This window comes from Gymnodraco acuticeps, unplaced genomic scaffold (genome assembly GCF_902827175.1).
Source record: "Gymnodraco acuticeps unplaced genomic scaffold, fGymAcu1.1, whole genome shotgun sequence".
Taxonomy (NCBI): domain Eukaryota; kingdom Metazoa; phylum Chordata; class Actinopteri; order Perciformes; family Bathydraconidae; genus Gymnodraco; species Gymnodraco acuticeps.
The window spans coordinates 4,716,776-4,741,850 of record NW_022991180.1 but is presented as its reverse complement, the minus strand read 5'-3'; the positions used below and the strand labels follow the sequence as shown (position 1 = coordinate 4,741,850).

General features: G+C 41.2%; 1 long non-coding RNA gene across 2 annotated transcripts in view; it reads left to right on the top strand.

The window, feature by feature from the left end:
• Positions 1 to 18,027, top strand: part of LOC117560887 — a 31,678-nt gene extending 13,651 nt beyond the window's left edge. Inside the window, exon 3 of one of the 2 annotated variants that reach the window (XR_004571257.1) lies at positions 17,952 to 18,027. This is a non-coding gene — a long non-coding RNA (uncharacterized LOC117560887). The remainder of the gene's footprint in view (positions 1 to 17,951) is intronic. The other variant, XR_004571256.1, reaches the window with a different exon arrangement.
• The last annotated feature ends 7,048 nt before the right edge of the window (positions 18,028 to 25,075 follow it).

Below are 25,075 nucleotides of genomic sequence, written 5' to 3'. Positions count from 1 at the left end.
GTCTACACAGCACTAGAATGAATGGGATTAAGAGGGGAAAGAGGATAACCTAATGGGACGTATTCGTATTCAGCTAGTACTTAGACCAGGGGTGGGGAAAATGGCCATTTCAATTTTCCAACATCCTCCGAGGGCCGTACAAATGATTGACCTCTGCTTTAAAAACACTAGCCCCCCCCCCCCCCCCCCCCCCTCCGTTGACAATTGACTAGCGGTACCGAGTTGGGCCGGTCGCCCGGGCTTTTTAGTCCCAGTCCGCCCCTGGTTGCATCTCAACTCAGTATCTTCCTTGCCTCTGAACATTGAATACCAAAAAGTCATGAAGGAAGCGTGAGAATACATTTGAACGAATGGCTGTTGCTGGTTCACTGACTCATCACACCTCATTGAAATCTCAGTTTTAGGCCTCAGCGTGGTGGAAGGAAGTCACTGCAATCCCTTCGCTTGGTTCACTTAAAGCTCTTTTACACCACTTGCCAACATGTACAAGGTCCCTTTGAGCTGTATCTAATCCTCATCCTCACAGGGCTGGCTGTGCCTTTGGGATCAATTTGGGGTTCAGTATTTTGATACTTGACATGCTGACTGGAGGAGCCTACTGTCTGATTAGACCAGCTCTATCTCCTGAACCATTGTGGCAGTGGCTCCAATAATTACAACCCACTGTCTGTGGGTGGGGGGGGGGATCTGTCTGTCCCTTGCTCCCCTCTCAGTGTTGACTGCCGCTGCTACATTTCATTACACTCACATGCAGCTTTTTTAGGACACGCTGACAGCAGGAGAAAAAGCTTAAAATCATGTTTTTACTACTTTCTCAATTCTCTCAGTTCCATATTATGTGACAGAAATACAGATATCAGCCTTTCATGTTGGCAGAAACTGTAACAAATGAATTTGTCATGTCGTTTTAATCTTTATGTAGTATTGAACCAGCTAAAGACTTTTGATATGATGCTTCCCTCTAGTGGATGTGAAAAGATGTGCAATAAATAACTGCTTTTAAATATTAACTTTAAGAGATGTTGTAGTTAATAATAAATGCAACAATTTCATTTGATTTAATTCAAATTGTTAATAAGTAGCTAAATAATTATTATACTCAACTATTGAGGTTATGGCTATTTAATTGTTTTCATAATGATTACAATTATTGATTTCCACATGTGATCATTAAAATGCAACATCCCTCTACCTAACACTTGATATGAACAGATTACAAAGACAGGACATGACAGGGGGAATGTATTTGTTGAAGCACATCTGGTCCTTGTAGTGGTCATTTCCTGTGTTAACCAGAGGAGGGCACTCTCTGCTCTCTGTACTCTGGGCCAGCTGAACCTGCTGGAGGTGAGCTGATGGCTGTGTGCTGTCTGAGCTGTCAGCACTCATTAGTGCTGTCTCATTAAAGTGATGTCAGTGGCACTCAATTACCAGTTAAATGAACAGCTGCCCTGCCTCGGGGCCAAGTCAACGACACCGACAGGTCAGGGAGGTCTGCAGGTTAACCGGCTATGAGCAGGAACAGAGAACAACCTCTTGTTTGTTTGTTTTTCTCAAACGGTGGCAAAACTGTTCAATAACAACTTTGTTACTGGCTTATGTTTCTGCTCTAAACTTTCTATCTAACGAGCACTGCAGGGAGTAAAACTCCTACTGTGTTTTTCATACTTGTGAAAATATAATAACAGTGTATATATAATATAAAGAGTCAGAGCAAAATCCACTTTCTTACTTAACACTTACTTAATAAGGACTTCAGTCTAAAGAGAGATGGTTTTACTAATATTTTACCCTTTTAATATGTATCTCTATTTATTTGTTTGAATACATGTATCACAGATGGACTATGTGTTCCATATGCAGCTAACTAACATGACTGCTTTATATTGAAGTTAAGATTGTTCTAACAGTAGACACTCTTTGCCATGTGGGGGCACCAGTGTCTGAATTTGCCCTATTTGGCTTTGACATCTAGGATGTTGGTGTAAATAAAATTGTGATTTTTAAATAGTTTTAAAAAGAATGTTGGCTCTGGTGCTAGTCCCTCATCGCCTGTGTTTGAAACCTATGTGCTTTTAACAAACCCCTCAAAAGAAATGTCGCAGAAAGCATTCAATCTTTTGGTCTCATACACTGAAGGCCAACCACACTTTGGCTCTTTTACCGTCATCCCCTTCCTCTCCCTCGGCTCCTTGTGACCCGACACATGCTCCACCTCAGACAGTCACTCGGCTAGACCAGGATCTGATTGGTATTAGGGGTCAAAACCACGATATCCCCATTTGCCTTTCCCCATTAATGGCCTATTTAGCGTGCTGCCGATGGCAGTGCAGAGATAGCTGGGCTTTTATACCTTCTGACTGGATATATTAGCAGGTAATGTCCTTAAAGAGGATTAGCGGATGGAAAGAGAGGAAAGGAGAAAGAGAAGGAGAGTGGCTGAAAGCGCCGTAGGGATGGCATGGCAGCAAATGGAGAGGTGATAGCAGGGAGGACAGGAGAGCTTATGCTGCTTGTGCTGCCTCTGGCTATGGAGAGGGATTAGTATACACTGTGGATTCTCCGGTATCCGGAGGCTTGTTGAGTCATAGCTGTTTAATTGTTAGCATTTGATGTATGTAGGAAAAATAAACATTTCTTCCACATATGAGCATTGAAGAAGCGGTTATAATATTGAGCTGTCTCCTCTTTTAAACGCACTCAATTAGACAAATCACTTGTCAAAGTCAATAAGTAGTTAATGCACTACTGGCTTTTCGTGGTTAACTTTTGGTTCTGATCCCTTGGAGTCAGTAAAGAATGTGCCATGGGTCGAGGTCAAGAGTCCCAAAAAAACCAAACTAAATACCTTGTTGACTGTGTTCAGCAATTAACCTGCTTCCGACTCAAATACATTCTCAAACAGGCATTGTGACCTTGAAAGAGTGACCTTAAAGTAAGTGTGTGTGTGTGTGTGTGTGTGTGTGTGTGTGTGTGTGTGTGTGTGTGTGTGTGTGTGTGTGTGTGTGTGTGTGTGTGTGTGTGTGTGTGTGTGTGTGTGTGTGTGTGGTATTTAAGGACAAACATGAAGCAAGACACAGACAAAAAAAAAGCAAGAGGCTAAACAGTTTAGTAAAAAAAAAAGGCACTTAGTCCAACCATAACACATTCTTAGGCCTTAGGGGAGTTTGGCTCTTTGTGATACTAATATGCCAAACGTTTTTACTTTTCATAAAATGTACCACAGTCTGTCTCTATTTCAATGTAAATACTGCTATATTTTACTATATTTTTTAATGTTATTATAGTTTTCTTTAAATAGTTTTCTATCTGTGTTTTACATTTAGTTTTACTTTTATGTATGCACCACAACACCGAGTCAAATTCCTCGTATGTGTCAACCTACCTGATAATAAACCTGTTTCTGATTCTCTTACCAGACCAGAGGATATTTTTGAAAGACAGTATTTCACAAACATTGGCATACATGTTTGAATAGTCCAATAATCACATTCTTGTCTGGCGATGTTTGATTTTGGTCCAATGATAATACAGGATATACACATACTGTATAACAGTGTGCTAAATACAAACTGATGTAGGGTTACCACATTTTATTTAGTGTTTGGATTAAGTGAGTTGCATCAACCGTTTCTGGTTTCTCCTCAAGACCTTACAGATGACGAACACTTTGAGCTTCTCAGTCTAATCTGCCCGTCCCCTCCTCCACTGTTCTGACTGCCATATGACTAATGCCCTAGACCCGAGGCCTTGGCTCGGCACAGCTAAGCTGTTTTGGGGGGATTTGATCATGCATAGATGACATTGAGTTAGAATGGGTCACTGCAGATTCTGCTTTAGCCACAGTCTGCTGGAAAGGAGTCAAGTGGAGGGCAAGCACCTGGACTAGCTGACCTTTACCTGCAGAGAGGAAAGAGAGCGGCATCAGGAGGGGAGGCTGCAGAGATCCAGTTTTTCATGAGTGTTATTACAGACTTTCAGGGATGAGTAAGTCAAGTATTTAGCATCAAATGATGTCCTGTTATCCAAACCGGAATTGTATCAATCCAAATCACCCTCCTTCCATTTCCTTATCCCCTTAAACTTCTCCGTGTGTGCATTTCTGCACATTAATTCTTCCTCATGCACACTCAAGTTTCCACATCTTGAAAAAGTTTGAGACTGCTCACTCTCCTCGGGAGAGATGAACACAATTGTGTTCGTGCCAAGACAACCCTGTGAGCATCTCTGCTCTCAGCAGCACTGCAATGAAAGAAGCATTGTGTGCTACTTCACGCTCCATGGCCAATTGACTTCTTTTCCCATTAATCAAATGCGCTGTTTACCTAATCTTTCATAGCATTTCAAAACCATTAAAACTAAGAGGATTATCCTAGTATTTCTGAAGGTGTTTCTTTACGTCGGGTACAGGTGCCCCGATAACACTCCCTCTGTTTTGCTCAATCTCTCTCTCCTTCCTCCATTCCTCCTCTCAGTCTCCCCCCTTTATTACCTTTTCTTTTCCTGTTTACACTTTCTTTCCCTTTCTCAACTTTCCTTTCTCTGCAAGGATTACTTTCTGAATGATTCTAAATGCTTAAAAGTGCAACCTCTCCATCCCACCAATGGACCACTCTACCCCTGCTCTCGATAAATAAAGTATCATTGTCTGATTAAAGCAGATTAAGCAGAAGGAAAGGGGTCAATGAAATTGGGTTTAATTCTTTACTTATCTGGATTCCTGACTGCTTTCATAGTGTACACTTTTGTGTCTTTGAGCAGGAAGTTGGTGTGGGTCAGTGGGGCTACATTTCGGAGAGTGTATCTCACTGTAGAGCTAAAAGAGGAAATTGTGAATTGAGTTGCACTTAAAACCCCTCTTTGTAAAACTAGACGAAGCGCAAAGCAAACTCACATGCCAAAGCCGTTGGCCAGGATCTACACAGGTTAGTGTATAGGTTATAGCCGAACGGCACTGCAGCTTGTTTTGCCCTGAAGCTGATTGGATATCAGAAGCTATTGTGTTTGGGACCTTCTAAATGTGTCCTATAGGAATTTGCATCTCACGTATTAGATGACATGCCAATTTTCCGTTTCTATACAGGAAGTAGTTGGTCCTTTTGAATAGTGTGGCAATAGTCACCTTGTGTGTTGGTGTGGGGAGATGTATGTGTAGCAAGTCTGACTTTAGAGCAAGAGACTGGAGTTATCTGACCTTAGTCACTAGTTGCCTTTTCGAAAAATATTCTAGCAAGCAAGAATCTTAAAAAAGTTGATGACGAATATTTTTGTTCTCGTATGGTGAATATATAATATAGAGCTGCTTTATTTGTCTATTGCTGTGGTTTGGCTTCCCAAAATATTATGCACTGATACCATCTTGATATTAATGAAGGTTAAATACATTTCACTTAAGTGTAATCTTGAAATAAGGAATAATATGGCCTTCAATGATAATGTATATTAAAAACTGGGTTTTAGATCACTTCCAGTTGAGGCATTTCTTTAACCAAGTTGTCTTTTGGTGACATGGACACATTAAGTGCTCATGAACTCTACTGCTAAACCATATATAAATGCCCTTTTGAAAATGTCAGTATTTTCAAGACTGCAGACAGTATATTCTCAAGTAGTGCAAGTTGTGGGTTTTTAAGTATGCTTTCACACACACACCAATGCACGAGTGAGTCAGTCATGTTGATTGAGTGACTGCTGATGATGCTGAGGGGTTAATCTGTATTTAGTTGGTCCATCCGGATGCCTTAGAGGCCATCTTATTAAAGGAAATGAGACGTTGTGAGGCCTTTTTCAACAGACAGTTACTGAGCTCCGCGTGCATTCCTTTGTGTCTCCTGCATAGTGGATAGGAACAGCGCTGTCCACAGTGGGCCCTGACAGAACAAAGCTAAGACAAAAAGGCCCTTGTGCTGGTACACATGTTAGAGAGGACATGCCGGTGTGTCAATCCAGCGCAATTTTGAAAGTTTATCTCTAAACAGAACGTGACCACCGCAGACGGCTGAAGTTCTGAGCTATTTGCATCAAGATAGCTGAAGAATCTAGAACCGTAATGCTTTAAAAGATTGCCCAACCCCCCTCCCCAGTTACAGAGTGGAGGTTGAAAAAATGGGGACCTGTTGAAATAGACTAATAACGTCTTATTCAGGTCATTTTTTTGGCTTGCCAAGGAGTTGACTGTACGTTTAGATGAAAGGGTTTAATTGGAAATGATAACCTGCTGACAGAGAGGATCTGTCAGCCCACAAGCCCTGGCTGTCTGTCTGCCAGTACTGCAACAATATCCACAGGGAGATTGGCAGATAGAAGCTGCTGTCAACGCCCTCAAGCTCAGGGTTGTTCCAGTGTAAGCCCTGCACTTGTGTTTGCTTCAGCTAGGATACGTGGCATTATTGTTGGCTGTTTGAAAGTCGTCCTGAAAGTTTAACACAACAAGCAAGCAGCGCATTTCCACCCACAAATAATTTCTGACCATTTACAAGGACCCAAGGTAGATGAGCAGCAAGGAAACTCAAATGCTTTCAGACCATCAGAGCAGTTCAACAAGATCCAGGACATCAAAGCCACTTAAATATTTTTCATTCTTGGGGCCACAAAATGCAGGATGATATGACAGACACACAATAGGCCCACAGTTTCCTCTTGGCCCCTGCAGCAGTGTTGACATGAGTAGAAATTAAGTTATCACCCCTTTTTAAAGTCCAGACGGCTGTCAGACAAGGCCCAGTGGCACGGGGGAAGATGTGATGCTTCCAGCAGCGCGCCGCTTTACATGGGAAGCTCAGCCTCACATCTCCCTTTCCACTAGCACTGCATCTCATACCTGCTTCCTACGTGTGTATCAGGAATGGTTTGTTGTTGAGTTTTTTATAAAACCTGGCCGTGGGGCTTCTTTGTCTAAATTGTTCAAATATAGGAGTATTTAGTTCTAATATGAGTAGATAAATCATGTTTTATATAGTATTCCCCCTTTTATTTACTTTATGAATTCTCTTTTATAAATATTTTTGTTATATTTCTTTCTGATGCCATAATCATCCTTTCCCTCTATACGTTTTGGTCCTTTAGTGATGTCCTGGTTTACTCACCAGTGTGAGTCATTGTGTGTCTCTTTGGGTCCTGTTGCCAGTAACTGATGTGGTTACAGGAGAATCAGTCCAAAAATAGACCCCACACAGTCTGAAATTTGAATTAGGATGGTGACTCAGAGTAACTGTGTTTGTTTGCCGATATATTGTTGCAGAAATAATTGTAAAATACGATATTATTGTCATTTTTAGACCATTCTGTCACACATACAATAATGGTAGATGTTGCATTGTTGGAGAAGCCTGTGACCTAAGATTTTCAACGACATAATTACTCTGTAGCTATGTTAGTTTGACAATAAAGAACCGTGAACCTTTTTAAAAGAGCAATTCATTGTTCATACTTAAGACTTTTCAAGAATTGAGCACAACAGGACACTTTCAAGGTCAGAAAAAAATTATCTATGTATGTTTATGTTTATTAAGGATCCCCATTAGCTTTTGCTCTTGACAAAAGCTACTCTTCCTGGGGTCTGACACTTAAAACAATACAACAATAATACAACAACATTCAGGACATAAGTCCTGACATCATTAACAACATTAACAACATCACCAATATCATCAACAATCTCCAACATCATCAACAATGTCATCCACTTTCAATATCAATCTCAGCCAAGGATGAGTGCACAAGACACCCACCAGTACAAAATATGTGATCAAATTCAATTAGGGTTCACAGCTCACAAGGGTACATGGTTATTAGTAGATGGCCCTTCAATCGCTTCTTGAAAGAGGCTCTGGACTCTATTTCAGCAAGGTAGTATGTAACGTACCATGAGGCGATAACTGATTATCAAAACACCTTCTGGCCTTATGCCAGGGTTCTTGTATCTCAATCTTCTTCAGTCCTCTTCCCATGTTTCTAAACACCCCAATGTCTGAGAAACCTGATATCAGACTTCACATTTCCAGTGAATCTGTTGGGGACAAATCTTGGCTCATCATCAAGCAACTTTGGTTAAATATTTGTTTAGGTAACGTTGATGATGAACCCTTAGGTGTGAGATCATACTTGGGGCCATAAACCAGTTTTCTGAGCTTGATTATTGTGTATATATTTTGTTCCTCCTGCTCATTGCACCAGTCACTCTCCAGCACCTGACCAGCTCTTGACTGGTTCCAGTACTTCCTCTTGCCACCTTGTCTTATTCTTAAGTGGTTCCCCCAGTCCCTTGACAGCAGTTCGTCTTGCATTACTTCCTTGGCCATTGGGTTTGCTTTCCCCTCAAATGGCTTCCTTTGGTTCAGTCAAACAGACTGGCACATTTAATTGTTGGGCTTTCCATCATTGCTTATACCAACAACCTTTCTGCAGTGAACCCATCTTTGTCCAGACACACTGGTGTGACCCAGCAGACACTGGATGTCTTGGACTTTCTCGACCGTCCATCGGGTTTTAAACACTGTTGTTCCTTTAGAAAAAATAAAAATCTGATTACAATAAAGAAGGCAACTTTTTCGAAAGAGGTACTTTGCCAACAATATTGCAAGGTAGAGGGCTATTTCAAAAGCAGTCACCTTTTGATATGTGGCTCCCTGTATCCATTTAGAAAAAAGATCAAGGCAAATAGAAAATATTCTACAAACTTCAACTTTCAATACACCATTGTCCTGTCCAAAATGTCAGCATAATGATTGACTAAATAGGGCTGTCAAATTCATCTTTTTTCATTGTACTTCCCTTTTTTGGCATATGAACTATTCTAAAAGAGGTACAGAAAGCACCATAGACGTATCAAACTGTCATCATGTTGACCCCATCAACGGTGTGCCCCACCCTAGATAATCCCCACAAAAACAAACATTAAGAGGTTCCTGCTTTAAAATGGGAGTCGCTCGCCATGAGAGAGCCACCATTTAATTACGACACACAGGAAATTATCCCTAGAATGGACCCAGTGCTGATAAGAAGTCCAAGCCCAATGGATGACAGCTATAGAAACCTGAGAGAACTTATCACCAAAGTGGAGGGTGGGGGCCCACGACTGGGCGCCTGACAATCTGATTTGACTGTCATCCCCAGGTCATAATTAATATATTTATCAAATTAATAACTGAAAAGAAAATCTCATCGTCATTGGCGCTATTGTAAAAAGAGTCTTGCCCTGGCCCCAGAGGTGAACAGTGGCCAAATTCATGTGGCGGTCGGTTTCCCTTGTGGGTAATAAGGCTGCTGTCAGTGTAATGGGGGCGGGGGGGGGGCAGCAAAGTGAGCTGCCTCTTTTAGAAGCCATGACAGATAAATTGCCTCCCCCCTGCACAGAGTGAAACAGAACTTAGAGGAAGAAAAGAAATATGTTACCGTCTGCTGACAACCACAACCACAGTCTTTGCATATGAAACCTTGTTATTGTATAGAAAGTAACATAAAACATGTTCTAGACTTCAAAACAAAACGCATGATTTCTATAGTATGTTTTAAAGAAAGCTTAACAGATGTCTAAACACTTGTGTTTTCTCACTTTCTTTTAAATGATTCATGATTGGACGTTATAAGGTAAGGTACGTTTATTTATATAGAACATTTTCAGACACCAAGGCAATTCAAAGTGCTTTACAGAAAGGAACACAATAAATAAACATAATGGAATAACAGATCCATACAAACCATGCATAACACTTTATTGGTATAATAATGTATTAGAACAAATATTAATTTCAGATTGTAATTTATTTGTATCAACTGACTAGGTCAACATGGATTTTCATAACAGTCCTAATAACCAATATGGGTTATGTATTTACATTTTTACAGCCAGTCACTAAAAGCCTATTAATATATTTCACAGCATCATATCGAAATATACCATCAAAATCACAGGGCCTCCTGTTTCACTTTTTGAATAGTGTTGACTTGCAATATTAACATTTGGAATAGTGTTTTCTGCCTCACTGACATACATTTATTATTTTTCTCCTTTTTTAGTTCTGGTTTTGGTTTCCACCAGCTTCTGAAGGAGATATGTTTCCTTAGCTGCTAAGCGCTACACTTCACAGGTATTCACTTAATGGTATTTTCCAAAATAATCGTCTAATTTCATCAATATTACCTTTTTACCTGTGTAAGAGGGTGATATTGTGTGTATTCCCCATGGGGCTGCATATTAATTCTGACCCCAGACCACTGCCATATCCTCCTCTGTGCAGGTGGAAAGCCACAGTGGGGATACTTTTATCGGGGCATTCCAAGGGTACAAAACAGGAAGGAGGGGAAGCCGAATTGTAAAGGTAACACAATCAGCCGCTAAAGTAGTCACAGGAGTATCAGTTTCTTTAAGCTGCGCTGAGCGCGGCACAAGATTAAGATGTGGATTACTGAACATTTACTTCATGTCACACAGACAGAGGCATGTGGTTTGTTCTATAAAGTGATACGGCACCCTGACCTTCTAGCAATCCTGTCACGTGATCTAATCATCCAAAAGGGATGTTTTTGTGCATTTGATTATCACAGAGTTTGGAGATTGGTAGAAGTCAAAGCATTTAAATATCTGTATATTTAATCATTATGGTGTGACTCACTGCATTTGAACATGAGACTTAAGTTCAATTGAACCCAGCATAAAGCTCAGGACGTAATTTCTAGGATCATTAAGACAACTCTTTCCCATGCACACTCATGTTTTTGTGTTAGTATTTCCCCACAGACTGGAACCTAAACCTGTGGGGCAGACTTCACCTTTGACTCTTGTACTTGACCCCGTACCTTGGGAATGAGTTTGTGGAAGTCAAACATGCTCAGACACTGTTTTGCATTTCTGCTTGACCAATCTCTGCTTGATCTGAGAGACATGGCTGTAGAAAGAGAATAACAGAACATTGTATGTGACATGGAGACGGAGATTTTAATAACTGACTGTTTAGTGTTTACACACCCTTACAGTGCACACGACCCAATCAATAGATCTTATCTTTAAAAATCAAACATTAATCCATTCAGGGCTGTCTCTGAACACAGCTGTATAATCTAGAGGAATCAAACACACAACTGCCAATCAATATCTGGTGTGTAAGTTAAACCTGCAGTGTGTCAGATGTCAATCACCTTTTGTTCTATGTCCTCAGGGGTTCAACCCACTCCTCTCCGAACCCTGAATCCATTGCCGCTCTGTATAAGTGAATGGCTAGCACAGGTGCACATTGGCGCACAGTTACATAGACCCCTCCTTCATGTCCTGTGTGCATTGTGTCCATTTTCCTTAGGTCCATGTTCCATAGGGGCAACAGTATGTGTGTTTCAAGCTTTCAAAAAGGCCTTTCAGATCCTACCCACCTGTGCTGCTCCTTGTTGCAAACAAATTACGGCTTTCCACTAACCGGGGGAAAATGTGAAGATATAGAGTGAGCAAAAGAGTGAGTAGGGGCTGGGCTACCCCCCCCCCCCCCCCCCCTTCCTCTCCACACATCCTCACCAACCCACCCTACAGACTTTCTTTCAGGTTCTTGGTGTAGAGAGGGGCCGTCCGGCTGTCCCAAAGCGTTTCGCCTCTCTGAGCACGCACAAGATGTCCATTCATGTGCCATGGTTCTACAACTTTGCAGCCCCCCTCCCCACCCTCCTCTCCCTTCAACTCCAGCTGAGGCAATTCAACTCGGGCCAGAAGCAAGGACCTTTAATCTAACAGAATGTAGCAGGCACCTGAACTACTTAACCGCTGTGCTTGTTCAAGGGGGTGGGCACAGAGGCTAAGGTAACTGGCGTGTAACAAAAAGCCCGAACTTTATCCCCGGCCAGGATGAGTACATTTCCTTTCTGTTGTTCCCTACAAAGGCCAGCAGGCACAAATGGTCTGCTATCTGTGTCACTGGGAAGTGGAGAGCAATTTGTTTCTATTAAACAGCACTGTCCTCATCTTCCCCAATCGACCCCCCCTACACCCCCACCTCTCCCCTCCCCACCCATATTGATTTGGATGGCTTTTGTGCTGCAGGTAAAACCCTGCTTGTCAATGGGTTTCATTTGAGCTCACCTTGACCAGGTGGAGACCTTGTAGTTTTTACTAGGGGCCCCCTGAATGGACATAAACAGGACCCCCTCATTTTGTTGTTCAGGTTAATGTGAGTATTTATGGGGGGCACAGGGGGCTTCAGGTAAAATGAACCCTAAAGGTTGCTCAGAGAATGGAAACTTGACTGCAGCATTCAGGGAAATGGCGTACTGGCGCTGTTGATCTGTCCTTTTCAGTTCATGGCTGCAGGTCTCAGTGATGCACAGCTACTCAACGCTTGTGCACACACACACACACACACACACACACACACACACACACACACACACACACACACACACACACACACACACACACACACACACACACACACACACACACACACACACACACACACACACACACACACACTACGGCATAACCCATCCCTATGCTTCCTTACTACATCATAGCAGTGGCAGCTTGACCTCCTTGATTTATCCGGATTCCTGTAGAGGGCAGAAATATAACAGTGAGCCACTGTATTTCACTGGCATTGGTTCCAATATCGCACAGACTCATTCCCCCACTTTGACAGAGGCAAGATGGCTGCTTTCACAAGAGGGTGTTTCTCTTTTTTATTTAAACCCCGGTCTCAGCCCATTCGTTTAGTCCCTGCTATAGCTATGAAACATTTTGAGTACCATCGTATATCAGTCATGGAACCACAAATCAAGCCACAGGAAACCTTGCTATTATTTTTGTGCAGTGTAAATGTGTATACTGCTTATGAAACTAAGCGACACGGTTATAGGTGGGCGCCTACTGGAAAGCACATATCAAACTGTGTTGTTACCTCTACTTTTGTTGCTTAGTTTACTGTTTGATTGGATTTCTTGTACATTTCTAGAGATCCCATAATCTTTACCCTATAAAAACATAAAGGCATACTTGTCTTCTGGCATTTGAAAAGGAATATATTGCCTATTTCCTGGTCTTTTCTGTATGTAAAGATTCAGCATATACATATACAGTACATGCCTATTTAGGTGGAACATTTTAAAGTGGATAAAAAAAGTCTAAGAAATATTTTCATTTTGAGAGTATGTGTAAAACAACACAATAATACATATGTGTTCAATTGGTTTTGTTTTCTGTTTCCCTTCCTTTATTTTCCTTTGCTCTTTTTTCATTCGTGTAGTTAATTAGGAATTGGACACATATGGTTCAATTCATTTAGCTAATGAGCACCTCTAAATGGTTACGACGAGACACTATCGCTCCTCACTTTCTCTTCATCTGTCTTTCCATTTCCTTCCATTTTCCCCCCTCAGACCTCTTTTTCCCCCCTGCCCTCCTCCCTTCCATTGTATTGACGCCCTGGGACCCCATCTGGGCCCTTTGGAGGCGTGAAATGCACAGTAATTATTAGTAATCATCACACACCATCAGAAACGGATCCTAGTGCTGTAATTACATGATAAATGTCTGCCTAACACATGCCCTCTATTTAGCAGCCCCCTGGAGACCGTGGATAATAGACAGCTAACAGGGATCCGCAGAATGGGCCTTTCAGCGCTGGCCGAGGCTCATTGTCTACGCGCCAATACACCCTCGCCCCCCGTTTGGCAACAACGCAGACCCCGATCAATCCCCTGCACTGCCCCCCCCCCCCAGCAGCCTTCTCACCCTTCCCCATACACACACACATCTCTTGTCAATGCTAAGTAGACAGCAACGTCAATCATTGGCATTACACTGCATTGCTAATGGCCTCCAAACAATTTCACAGGAGAGAAAAGAGTTTTGTTCAGCCATTCATCATGTAATGGTGACTTGGTTTAATGCTGCTGCCTCTGACCCCTGAGCAAAATGTGATAATTGGCATTATTATCATCAGCATGTCTTTTGTTGCTTTTTCCTTTATCGTTCTGATCAGAATGCAGTTTTTGATTGTGTTCTGTTGTCACCATACCCAAGTGGTTTTACACTGCAGACTGAACCCAATGAGGTATGACAAGCTTTATCTGCATACTTTTTTGGATTGCAAAGGATTGTATAACTATTTTTAAACATGTTACTATTACTACTATTATTTATTTGAATGTACACTCACAAGATGTACAAGTATATTTTACCAGTAGATTGATAATGACTGCTTTCCATGCATTAAATAACAAAGATAGTTGAACTTCATTTTTTTTATGGGGACAGGTGTTCACACTTAAAATTTAAATTACAAATGTATTTAACATGTGGAGCAATTTCTTTTTTAAATCAGCCAGGGGGCAAAGGAAACACACAATCAAGAACATAACATTCAGCACATATCCTATATTCCAAGTTTAACGCCATTACTTTTGTGTGTAGTGTGATTCTGTGTAGTTTATTTATGGCATCCCGTTGGATTTGACGTCATCTGAACAGGACATCGCACGCTCACGGCTTGATCCGTTTACTCCGGTTGTTAAACAACATCGTTATGGGGAAATGCAAGTTTGCGTCCAAATGGTTGGAAAATAAGGAGGAAGGACAATCAATACTGTATATAGTAAATGTGAGGTAAAGTGTGTCGCCAATGTAACCGGTTAAAACTCCAAGTGGCGATGAGGTCTTAAAATGTATGGAAAGGGTCTTAAAAAAGGTCTTAAAAGGTCCAGGTACATTAGACTTCAGGATTCCTGCATATACCCTGTCACAGCCATGTTTGGTGTGACACTGAAAGCACAGCCAAAGCTGAATGTCACAGAAAGGAGGATAAAAGGGAGGGGATGTCAACTCTGACTATAATGAGACTGAACCGCTGTTTTGAATGCAAATAAGGCCTAGGTGTGTCAATATACATGTGCACAGCTACTTTCAATGCTTGTATCCTTTTTTTTCATCAAGCGCTTCTTTATTATGTGACAACAGTGATGGAGGTCATCTCAGTTTGAATCTACATATGGACTGATCAGATATCCATGCAAAGAAGGATGCTCTTATCTCAAAGCATATTGTGAAATGAGGAATAGAGTTTTTGAACAACAAGGGGAATTTGCCTGAGATTTGCCTATAGCTGACGCCAAACAACGGTCAACTCTATGGGGACATTTTATATATTAGCCCAGGCGGGCCCACAAGCATGTTGGCTGTTAAACAAATTTGATTTATACTGTATTACACCTTGTTAAAATATTAACAGCAATTGCTTTTGATGTTGGCATACTTGCTGTTTATTTCTTGTTCCTGTTCATTCATGAATACATAAAATAACCGATTCACTGCCCTTCGGTTGCCAGTTGGTACTATGGAAAGCCCAAACTACCTGTTTACCTGAAATGACAGTTACAGAGAGAGAGTTGTGAATTTAATAAAACAAAGGCAGTTTGAGATTAAACTACAACTATAGTTTACCTGCATCAAAAGTAACTGATGTTCGTAAGATGTCAAATACATTTGATTCTGACAATACTTCATTTTACCTCCAGATGGCAACAATTTTCCTTTTTTCCTTTTTTTGTAATAACTTCATGAACCAAAACAAAAAACTGTCCTTTGTTTTAAAAATATTAATACATGCATTTAATCGATGCTGCAAAGAGATTAATGTGTTCCAATCTGTTGATCAGTATGTATCCTTTCATTAGTTGAGTCTTTATAATCTTAAGCTTATTGACCACCATTGCCATGCCAAGACCACACACAAGCACACAGAAACTACAAATGCATCAGTTCTGCCTCAACACAAAACCAAAAGCAGACATTGAATGAATAGCAGCGCAATCTCAAGCAGAGGCTGACAATAACAGACATATCAACTATCTCCTAATTGATACAGCTAGGCGGTCAGTCCGTCACTTAATGAATTGCTAATAGCCCTCAGCAATGCTGTGAGTGACAGGGGCCGAGCATTCCACCTGGTGGAGCCTGCCTGGGGACCGCAGTGGATGGGGATGCTTCTCATTAATGGGGGCGGGATGCCTGGCAATTGTTCAGTCTTGTGTGGAGAGGCCTCTTGCACATGGAGGCCACGCTTCTCCCTCAGATAGCCCCCATAGCCTCAGACAGCCGAGTATCACAGAGTCACCGATAATGAAGACGTGATCAAAGAGATGCAGCATTCCAGCGGGCCTGGCCAAGCAACCGAACAGGACGAGGCAGAAAGGCAGAGAGAGAGACTGACAGCAAGACAAGGAGAGAAAGGAATAGATGGGATGAGGGGGCGATATGGAGAAAGGGGTGATAGTCCACTCTGCATAGCAATGCTGCAATTAGAGAGTTTGTGAAGCATAGTTCGGCTGCAAAAGAAACGCATTGATCTGCAAGCATGGCCATCAACACTGAGAAAGTGCTCGACAAAATGGGTTGGTGTGCGATGGTCAATTAAACTATTTTAATGGTTAAACTGAGCCAACGTGAATAAAGAATTGATGTTACCTTTATCATATATGTATATTTTTGTTTTATCTGCAGCAGTCAAACGTGACTAAGAGTATCTCTGTAGTTTTGTTCCAGCTAACGCAACCTGTACACAAATGTTGTTCATGTTAAAAACAGCAAACAACATCTGTTTAAATAAAGTGACACTTTTGAAAACACCTAAGAATAAAAGTCATAGAACGAATTATGGTTAGAAGTAGAGGTACGTATGCTACTCATTCATTTGCTGCACTTGCCACAAGCAGCAGCGTTATTTATCTTAATGCATATAACTGCGAGCCCTTCAACTGACCCATAATTTGCTACTAATAACTGCTGTGGGTGGAGTGATTATAGCTTTTAATTAGTGCCAGCAGCTTTTACTAGTGCTACCCCAGCTAAAGGGCCCTTGCTGTAATTGTTAGCCATTATAAATATAGTACGTGGAAAGTATAGGGGGGCCGATGACGCCTCTTTGTTAACTGCTGGTGATTGAGCAATTAAACTTTGGCAACTTAATTACCTCTTCACAACAACATGGCTTTGAGGCATTAAGACTGGCGTTATGGTAAACATTGCTGTCAGAGCGACGGCCTTGAACTGGGTGATGCATGAGTCTGAGTTTATCACCAGCTGCTACCAGAAATAAACAAAGCACATAATGTCAGGTGTAAATTAACAACGTTTTTTTTGTAAAATCGTTCATTTCGTTATTTAAAAATGTTAATAATTACTTTTAGAATACTAAGTGTATATGATAGTAATCTATGTAAAATGGGAGTAGTGGTATTTCTTTTTGTATTACTACTGTTGTAATAATATTGATATGACTGACCTCCAGGCTCTTAGTTAATTGTGTACTCAATGTAACTTATTGTAGAATCCATAGAGAGGAAAATCGGACCCCACAAGCACTGCCTCTGCTAGCTCTGAGCATAGAAAGGCTAACAGATGTTGCAGAGAGCAAAACAAAAACCACCAGAATAAAAACCAACATTCATTCGTCAGGCCAAGTAGGAATCACACTATGCAAGCTCCTCATTAAGTGGCATTAAAACTGTGAAGGTCTATAATTATCGAATAAATCCTTTCCCACATGAATGAATTCATCTGCGTGCCATAATTCTTCCCCACACAGAGCAGCTCTGGTGGTGAATGAGTCTTTTGTGCACCACTGTGGGAAGGCTTTTGTGAAATTACACCTCTGCATAATGATGCTAATCATAAATTAGCATTTCAAGATGGAGCAGCATGTTTGTGTGTGTGTGTTTGCTTGTGAGTGTGTGCATGTATAGAGATTGGCAAAGTAAATATAAGCAATCTAATTTTAATAGTTTATCACTAGTTCACTACATTTCAGAGTATTTGAAGGCATATTCAAATATCCTTTTTTTTAAAAACGCATTGTGCCATCTTCTTGCAGTTGTATACCACAATCAATGACTATAATTTGTTGTGAAATGTAAAGAATGTATCTGATGTGAAATCTTAAATATGACTCATGGTTTGTTTCAATGTTATTTTCCCTCAGGCAGCTGCAGGTCACCGAGGATACACTGCAGATTGTGAGAGAAGTTGAACCCAAGACTGACCTCTTTGCTTGAAAGTAAGTTTCATCCCTTCAAATCTTTTTCATTCCTGTTTGCTTTTTCATTCTCCTCTATAACTATAAATCTCTCATTTCCGCCTTTTATTTTCTTAAAACTGCTGCAAAAATTGAGAAATAAGCCAGTGGACACTGCAACACAGGCGAACATAAAATCAACACAAAACACAGGCATTGTGAACACTAATAGAAGCCACATGACGGTGATATTAGATTCAAGTTTCTATTCATTGGCTGAGAGTAGCAGGTGTGTGTTTCATTACCCACCAAAGAAAACACGACTCACTGTGGGCTTCTTAATGTAGGGGCTTGACCAACTAATGAAAGCAGACAAAGAGAGCGATCTAGAGGCAGCGCCCACTCTGCGCCTCACACACACTTAGCACCAAGCTGGAACCTTTGCCAATTAGGACCTGTTTGTTTGATGTGACAATTAACAAGGAGGCGCTCATTCATTAATCCCAATATGGTTTCACTCTGCTCATTACTACGATGTCCACCTTTGTTACAAACATCCGTATTTTGAAGGAAAGGGACACGTGTGGATGCTATTCATCATTAGTTTGCCTTGTGGTAGATGTTGTGGTTGTGTGTTTATTCATATTAAATAGTTTACTTCCTCCAAATAAGTAAATAATTGAATATAAATCCTGAATTATATGTAAATAGGCCTGTTGGAGTCATTAAGATGGACACTTGTAAGTCGCTAATAATGGTTCAAACTCGGCGTCCTCATACGATTCTTGATATTTACTCGCTAACTCAAACATTGTTTCCAATCACTAGAACAATGACAGTCAATATGTGTCGTGGTTATAAATAAATGATTTGCATGAACTAGACTGACCTCAGAACAAGATACACATGTAAATGATAACTGATGCAGTGTGACACACAACAAAAGGTTACTGAAAGATTTCCAGTCTCCACATTTCAAATTAAAATAACATTTACCTAACCTCATTAAAATACACATTGTTGTACATTTACAGTTAGTCATTGGCTGGCCTCTGTTGTTCTCCAGTGCCATTTATTCCATGCCATTGTGACCACAGTGCTTTGCATATTTCTCTCTCCTTCTTTGCCAAACAAATGGAGCTCGTACAGTATATGCAAAGAATATGGCTTTTCAAAGATAGAACGTCATGCAAACAAAGACATCGAACATACTGTATTCCTGAACATCACGACCGCTTCCACATTGTTTCCTAATCTAATTGTTAAACATTATTTCACAAAATGCCCAATTCCCAATTAAAGCCCTTTCTATACTTTTGAATTTCAGGTGGGGAGACGAAGAAGTAGCTCATTTTGGAGGGTTTCTTTTCTTAAATATACATATAAAACCCACTCCATCATCTATAGCAAAGGCACAGCACAAAGAGGGAAAAGGCTCACATCAAAGCCACAAGCTCAAAAACAACATTTTACTACAGTAAAAAAGTGAGAGCTGAAGTTCTCGCAGGTATCTATATTTAATATATTGTGTTTAAATGTAAAACAAATGTCAGTGAAAGGAAGCTGTGGCTGTGAGTGTGCACTAGGTGGTGCCCCATCTCTTCACCAAGACAAAACCACATGGTGGTACTTCTCAGCTAAATCCTACACTAAACCTGTAATGACCACACTGTGCATGCAAGCAGAGTGATGAAGCGTTAGAGTAAGTGACAGAATATCAAGTTACCAGCACTGATATATGTTGTTTTTCAATCAACTTGTTCTTTTATATTTTTCGGACAAAGGAAATATGTACAAAAGGTTGCTTGTAGTAGTATAGGAAAAAACAGATAAATGTGACAGATTCACACATATAGGCACAGTTAAACCACGCACACACACTTCCACACACACTTATATAATAATGCACTCACACATATAAGTGCATACAGCTCTGTACACTCTATACACTCGCTCTGTCTCTCCCCACACCCTCTCTCTCATAACTCATAATAATGTGATCTGAAGAGAGAAAACTAGTGCTGCTTGATTAAAAGGGATTCAGGTGATGAAGGCTCCAGTCTTGTTGCTGAGGGCCTATAGTTTCAGCCCGGCCCAAGGCAGCAGCTGGGAGCGTAATTACACGGGCTGATTTATACATCATTACGGCCTCCATATAAGTCACCCCTTTTGAAAAGAGCAGTTAAGCTACTTATACTTTTCACAAAACAGCAGCAATTCTGTATAAAATGAATGTATGCCGTTCCTCTGAAAGCATATGGTATATTTCTCACCTATTAATAATTCAAGTTGAATGAGCAAAAATTAGTTGGCTCGGTTACCGCCGCGTTTGTCCCACATTAATTTCACCGACATTTTGTAAATGGGGCTATTACGCTAAAAACAAAGCAGAGTGAATGACCACGCTTTGCCGTACTTAGGAAAAGAGAGGGCCTCATTCGTACACCTGTCATTTTCAAACAAGGCACCATTATGGTTTGCAGAGAGGGGATATCACACCTTTCATTTAGCTGTGTCCCTTCCCTGGAAAAGCAGTAGCCTTGAAATTGTTACCTGCGAGAGAAAGCCATTTGCAATCTGAAAATCCAGACATTTGCTTTTCACTTCACAGTCTGTCAAATGGCCGCATTTTATTCACCATTTCAAAATGAAAAAAGCATAACATTAGCATTTCTACTGAGGCAATTACAAAGCCTGCGTGTGTGCTTTACCCTTCACCTATTTTAATTCTACACAATGCATGCATTGAGTTACTCCTAAACTCTAAAAGTCATAACTAAGGTTTGATTGAAATCAAATGAGGTCCTCATTATTTGGGTAGCTGCAGAAAACACAAGTGAACAGGTGTTCTTTGAGATGCATCAGAGCATATACATTTTAACAACCCTTGACACCTCATATTCACACTGAGTTTGAGCACACACACACACACAGACACACACACACACACACACACACACACACACACACACACACACACACACACACACACACACACCCCCACACACACACACACACACACACACACACACACACACACGCACACACAGAAGAGTCAGCTCAATGGGGCTGAGCACATTGTTGCTTTAACCTTCTGCGCCAGTTATCCCTCTCAGAGCTCCAAGCCTTGGCAGCTAACTCTATTGGCTTTTTGTCATAGAGCCTTGGCTTGTACAGTGGCTTTGGGTTGATAGCAGAGGGGGAGAACAAAACGGCAAGAAAAAAAAAAGCCTTTCTTTCACATTGTTTCTGAAGTGAGTGAGTGTGAGCAGGGGCTGGAGGAGGCCTAGTCAGGGCTTGTAGGGGCCCCGTCGTCTTGGGGTCATTATGCTCGGCAGATCATTAGGCTCTGAAGAGGAGGCACACGACACAGCACCCACAATCTCTCAGCTGTGCTGCCAACCCCCCGTCACCCGACCCCTTAAGCTACTCACCAAGACTGAGCGGTGAGTAAATGACCTGACCCCTGCCAGCCACTCTGCTAAATACTTGTATGGCTGCTTGACGCTGAGATGAATGAACGCAGGCAGCAGACTTCCTTGCTAATCCCCAGTATAGCACGTAGGCTGCAAAACGGGTAAATAACTAGGTGTTCACATTTCCTTTTGTCCCCTTTTATGTTTATTTGGTGACCTCCTGCACCTTGGGATTGGAGAGAGTTTTGTGGTGAGGTTGAATGTTCCCTAGCCAGGTCAAGTGAGCTAGCATAGAAATGGCTACATTCAGGAATCTGCAATTCAACACTCACATGTGCAGATTGAATGTGTTTGTGTCATTATGATGTTTTACATGATGAATTCTGTCCTTAATGGAACCATTAGCGTGCAGGAAGATACCAGTCATACAGAGGTCATATCTCAAATGGTGCATGCCATAAATTTAAGGGCAGTGACAAGTGAGAAGCGTTGGATTCGTATTGGTTGATACATTTACAAACTCAGCCCTCTCTCCGTCGCTCACCTCCCGACTCCCTCGCTATCTCTTCCTGCTTCGCTTGAATGTCACCACTCTGCGGGAGGATTTAACGTTGCTTTTAACCCTCACCGCCTCATAATTACCTTGACATTTACCCTGCATTCAATCAAGTTTTAACAGCAGATTTATTGCAATGACTTTTTTGTATTGCAGAAGGCAGCAGTAATTATGCAGGTTATTAAGAGTCTTCGTGTTAATGCAGTTTTATATCGATAACATTCGGCATAGACTGTTTTCCTGTGTGGAAGAGCACAATGTCAGCTGCCTTTTTAAGACGGAGTGACACAGGAAAGGACAGAAATACTATTAGATGAAGTATCAGATGACTTGGGGTATGAAGAGTGGAAGAGGGTAGCACTGCTTCTCCCTCCTTTATTGCTCAGGTTATTATCACAACTGCTGGGGAATTGTCGAGACGGGGAGATAGGAGTGGCAACGATCCATCCGGGACTCGTTCATCACCATGCGCCGCAGCCCCCCGAATAGAAATTACATCTGCATCTGAATTAGTAACATTATTCGCCAATTTGGCTCAGAGTGAACATTGTTCCATTGAAGGTGGAATTAAATTAGAAAATGAGTGAGTCTTTAATTTTCAGATTATAAATCAGGGAATATAATTCACCTCCTTGTACCTTAAGGGCAATCACATTATCCTAAGCGACATTTTATCCTCAGCCCCGCCAAGTGATCTCGTCACGACACGCAGTCACACACCAATCATGCTTCCTGGGGAAGCAGGAAATACATCTCCTCCAGAATTAGATATTAAATATGAGTGTCTTCTCCTGTGTAAGAGCTTATTTCACATGAAATGTGACAGTCCTTTTGACTCATAAACACTGTAGAGAATTACAAGGCTCAAGTGATACAGCTTTATTTTTCAGCACAGTACATGAAGTACATCATTTTGTTAGTTGAAAATCAGCTGAACATGTATAATATATCATTATATAAGCACAGATTATATTTGACACATAGAGAAAGGCATAGTAACATCCAAGGCTTTTCTTAACTATAAAAAAACACTATTTTGCCTTTTGTTGAAGTATTTCATCTTTTTTATCCTCGCTCAAGCCTTTGAAAGTTCCTGCATGAAAAAAAAAATCTTCTTTAAGATCTACTCAGCTTTAGCGCCTTTTTCCAAAGAGTTCTGTTACATTATAGTGAAATGCTGCTTGGATGTAATAAACAACTTGTCAACTTATAGCCGCACATAACCTGGTCAAATGAGAAGGAATGGATCGACCTTTTACTGCCAGCCGCTGCTAGACTGTGGCCCAAAACTCTCTGCCTGTTCATTTCATTCTGGCCAATGCCCAGACCTCATTAAAAATGAATGCACTCCTTAAACCCCAACACTAGGCCTTTTCCATTAGGGAGAGAGATATGAGGGTGATAAACATTATTTGTGATCGGATATGAATCGTGCGAGGATTGGCTGCAATATTGGAAGCCACATTGAAAAGTGATTGTGCTTGAATTCCCCCATGCAGTTTCACGCCATATCACAGCTCTTGTAATTTGATTCCTATTCATTTTGGCCATTGTTGTGTATTATATTGAAAGCCATATCAAGCTGATCTAGACCAACCAATTTGGATTTTTGTTATTCTGTCCCACTTGGTTGATTTTAAGCTGATCAGGATATTTGCCTGGCACAGTCTTGGGCATTCTGAATGGCCTTATCTTACATTTAATTACCATACTGCCTTTGTTGGAGCAAAATTCATCTATTTTGGTGTGTAGTGGTGGGGTGCGTATCTGTCCGTGTGTATAGAAGAGAGAGGAAAAAAGAGGGAGATGGGGGAGTGTTTGGTTGTCTTCACTTTCTGTCTGTAGCTCTGATGTCACAGCCTCTTTGATATACTGTACAGGTGTATTTTCACAGAAACAGTGCATTGGTGGATCCCCCATAAAGGGCAATAAACCTTGACAGGCTATTGGAGATTCACCCCTGAGCGCTCCACTGACAACCTCCCAGACATATACATTTAATATTCCATTGATTGATTGATTTTATGGGACATGGTTAACATTATCATCAATACTGCCCTCGGGACCAAGACACCAACTTAGTCTGAAAAGAATAGTACTTGTCATAGATTATACATGGTAAGGTGCCTTATAAACATCAATATGAAGGGATTTCTTTTTTATTACAGCACACATATGGTATACCTTTTTTATGTAAGTGTGTGTATATCAGGGCAGGTGTGCATTTTTCAGAGCATGTTAATGTGTGTGTAAGGCAGTGTGTAGGCCTTACGCTTGTATCTATAAGGGAATGCGTTTCATTTGGAATTGCAGTAAAAATAGATGGACGTCATCCAAGCACATTTTACAGAATCTTCCACAATACTGGTGATTTGAGCCGCATTGGCCTGACTGTTTGACCCCGCCATGGTAATCCACATGCCTACCTTACTTTCCTCCAGGTTCGCTGACAGTCAGAATGGGATGATAATGGCCGCCCTTGGACACTCTTCACCAGGGGGCAGGGATGTGATGGGCTTCAGCTCAGGCACATATTAATATTAATACGTATAAAAGCCGTCCGGCTGGCACAGAGTCATCAGCTGTAGACGCACGCAGACACACACAGGAATGCTTAAGTGTGCACTTGCTCATACACACACTCTCAATCGTACATTTGCATGCTTACGGACACACACATATTCACAAAAACAAGTAAAAGGCCCATTATGGATGTGACTGCGTATCGTTTGCGAATGGACCGTTTCCCAGGGTCAGTTTGAAACATTTGCCAGCAGGAAACCTACACAGAGTGCTGGTTGTTCACACCGATTTGGGAAAACACACATTATGTAAATTATTCTTCTTTGGGAATGGAACACAGACAACTAGAAACAGTGTGCTAATGGCTATCGTGTCAGCCAAAGCTAATGGTTGTTATGTGTTTGCTTATGTGTGAGCTCTTCTTCATGTGTATGTGCTTTGCACTGTGTCACACATGTCAGTGCATGGGGTTACATGACATGTGCTTAGTCTGATCCTTATCCAGTAATGCATGAAGGAATAGAAATGCAGAAAGAAATGAAAAGCAGGCAACAAGGAAAAGGTTTTTCACGCTTTACATATTTCGGTTAATTCAC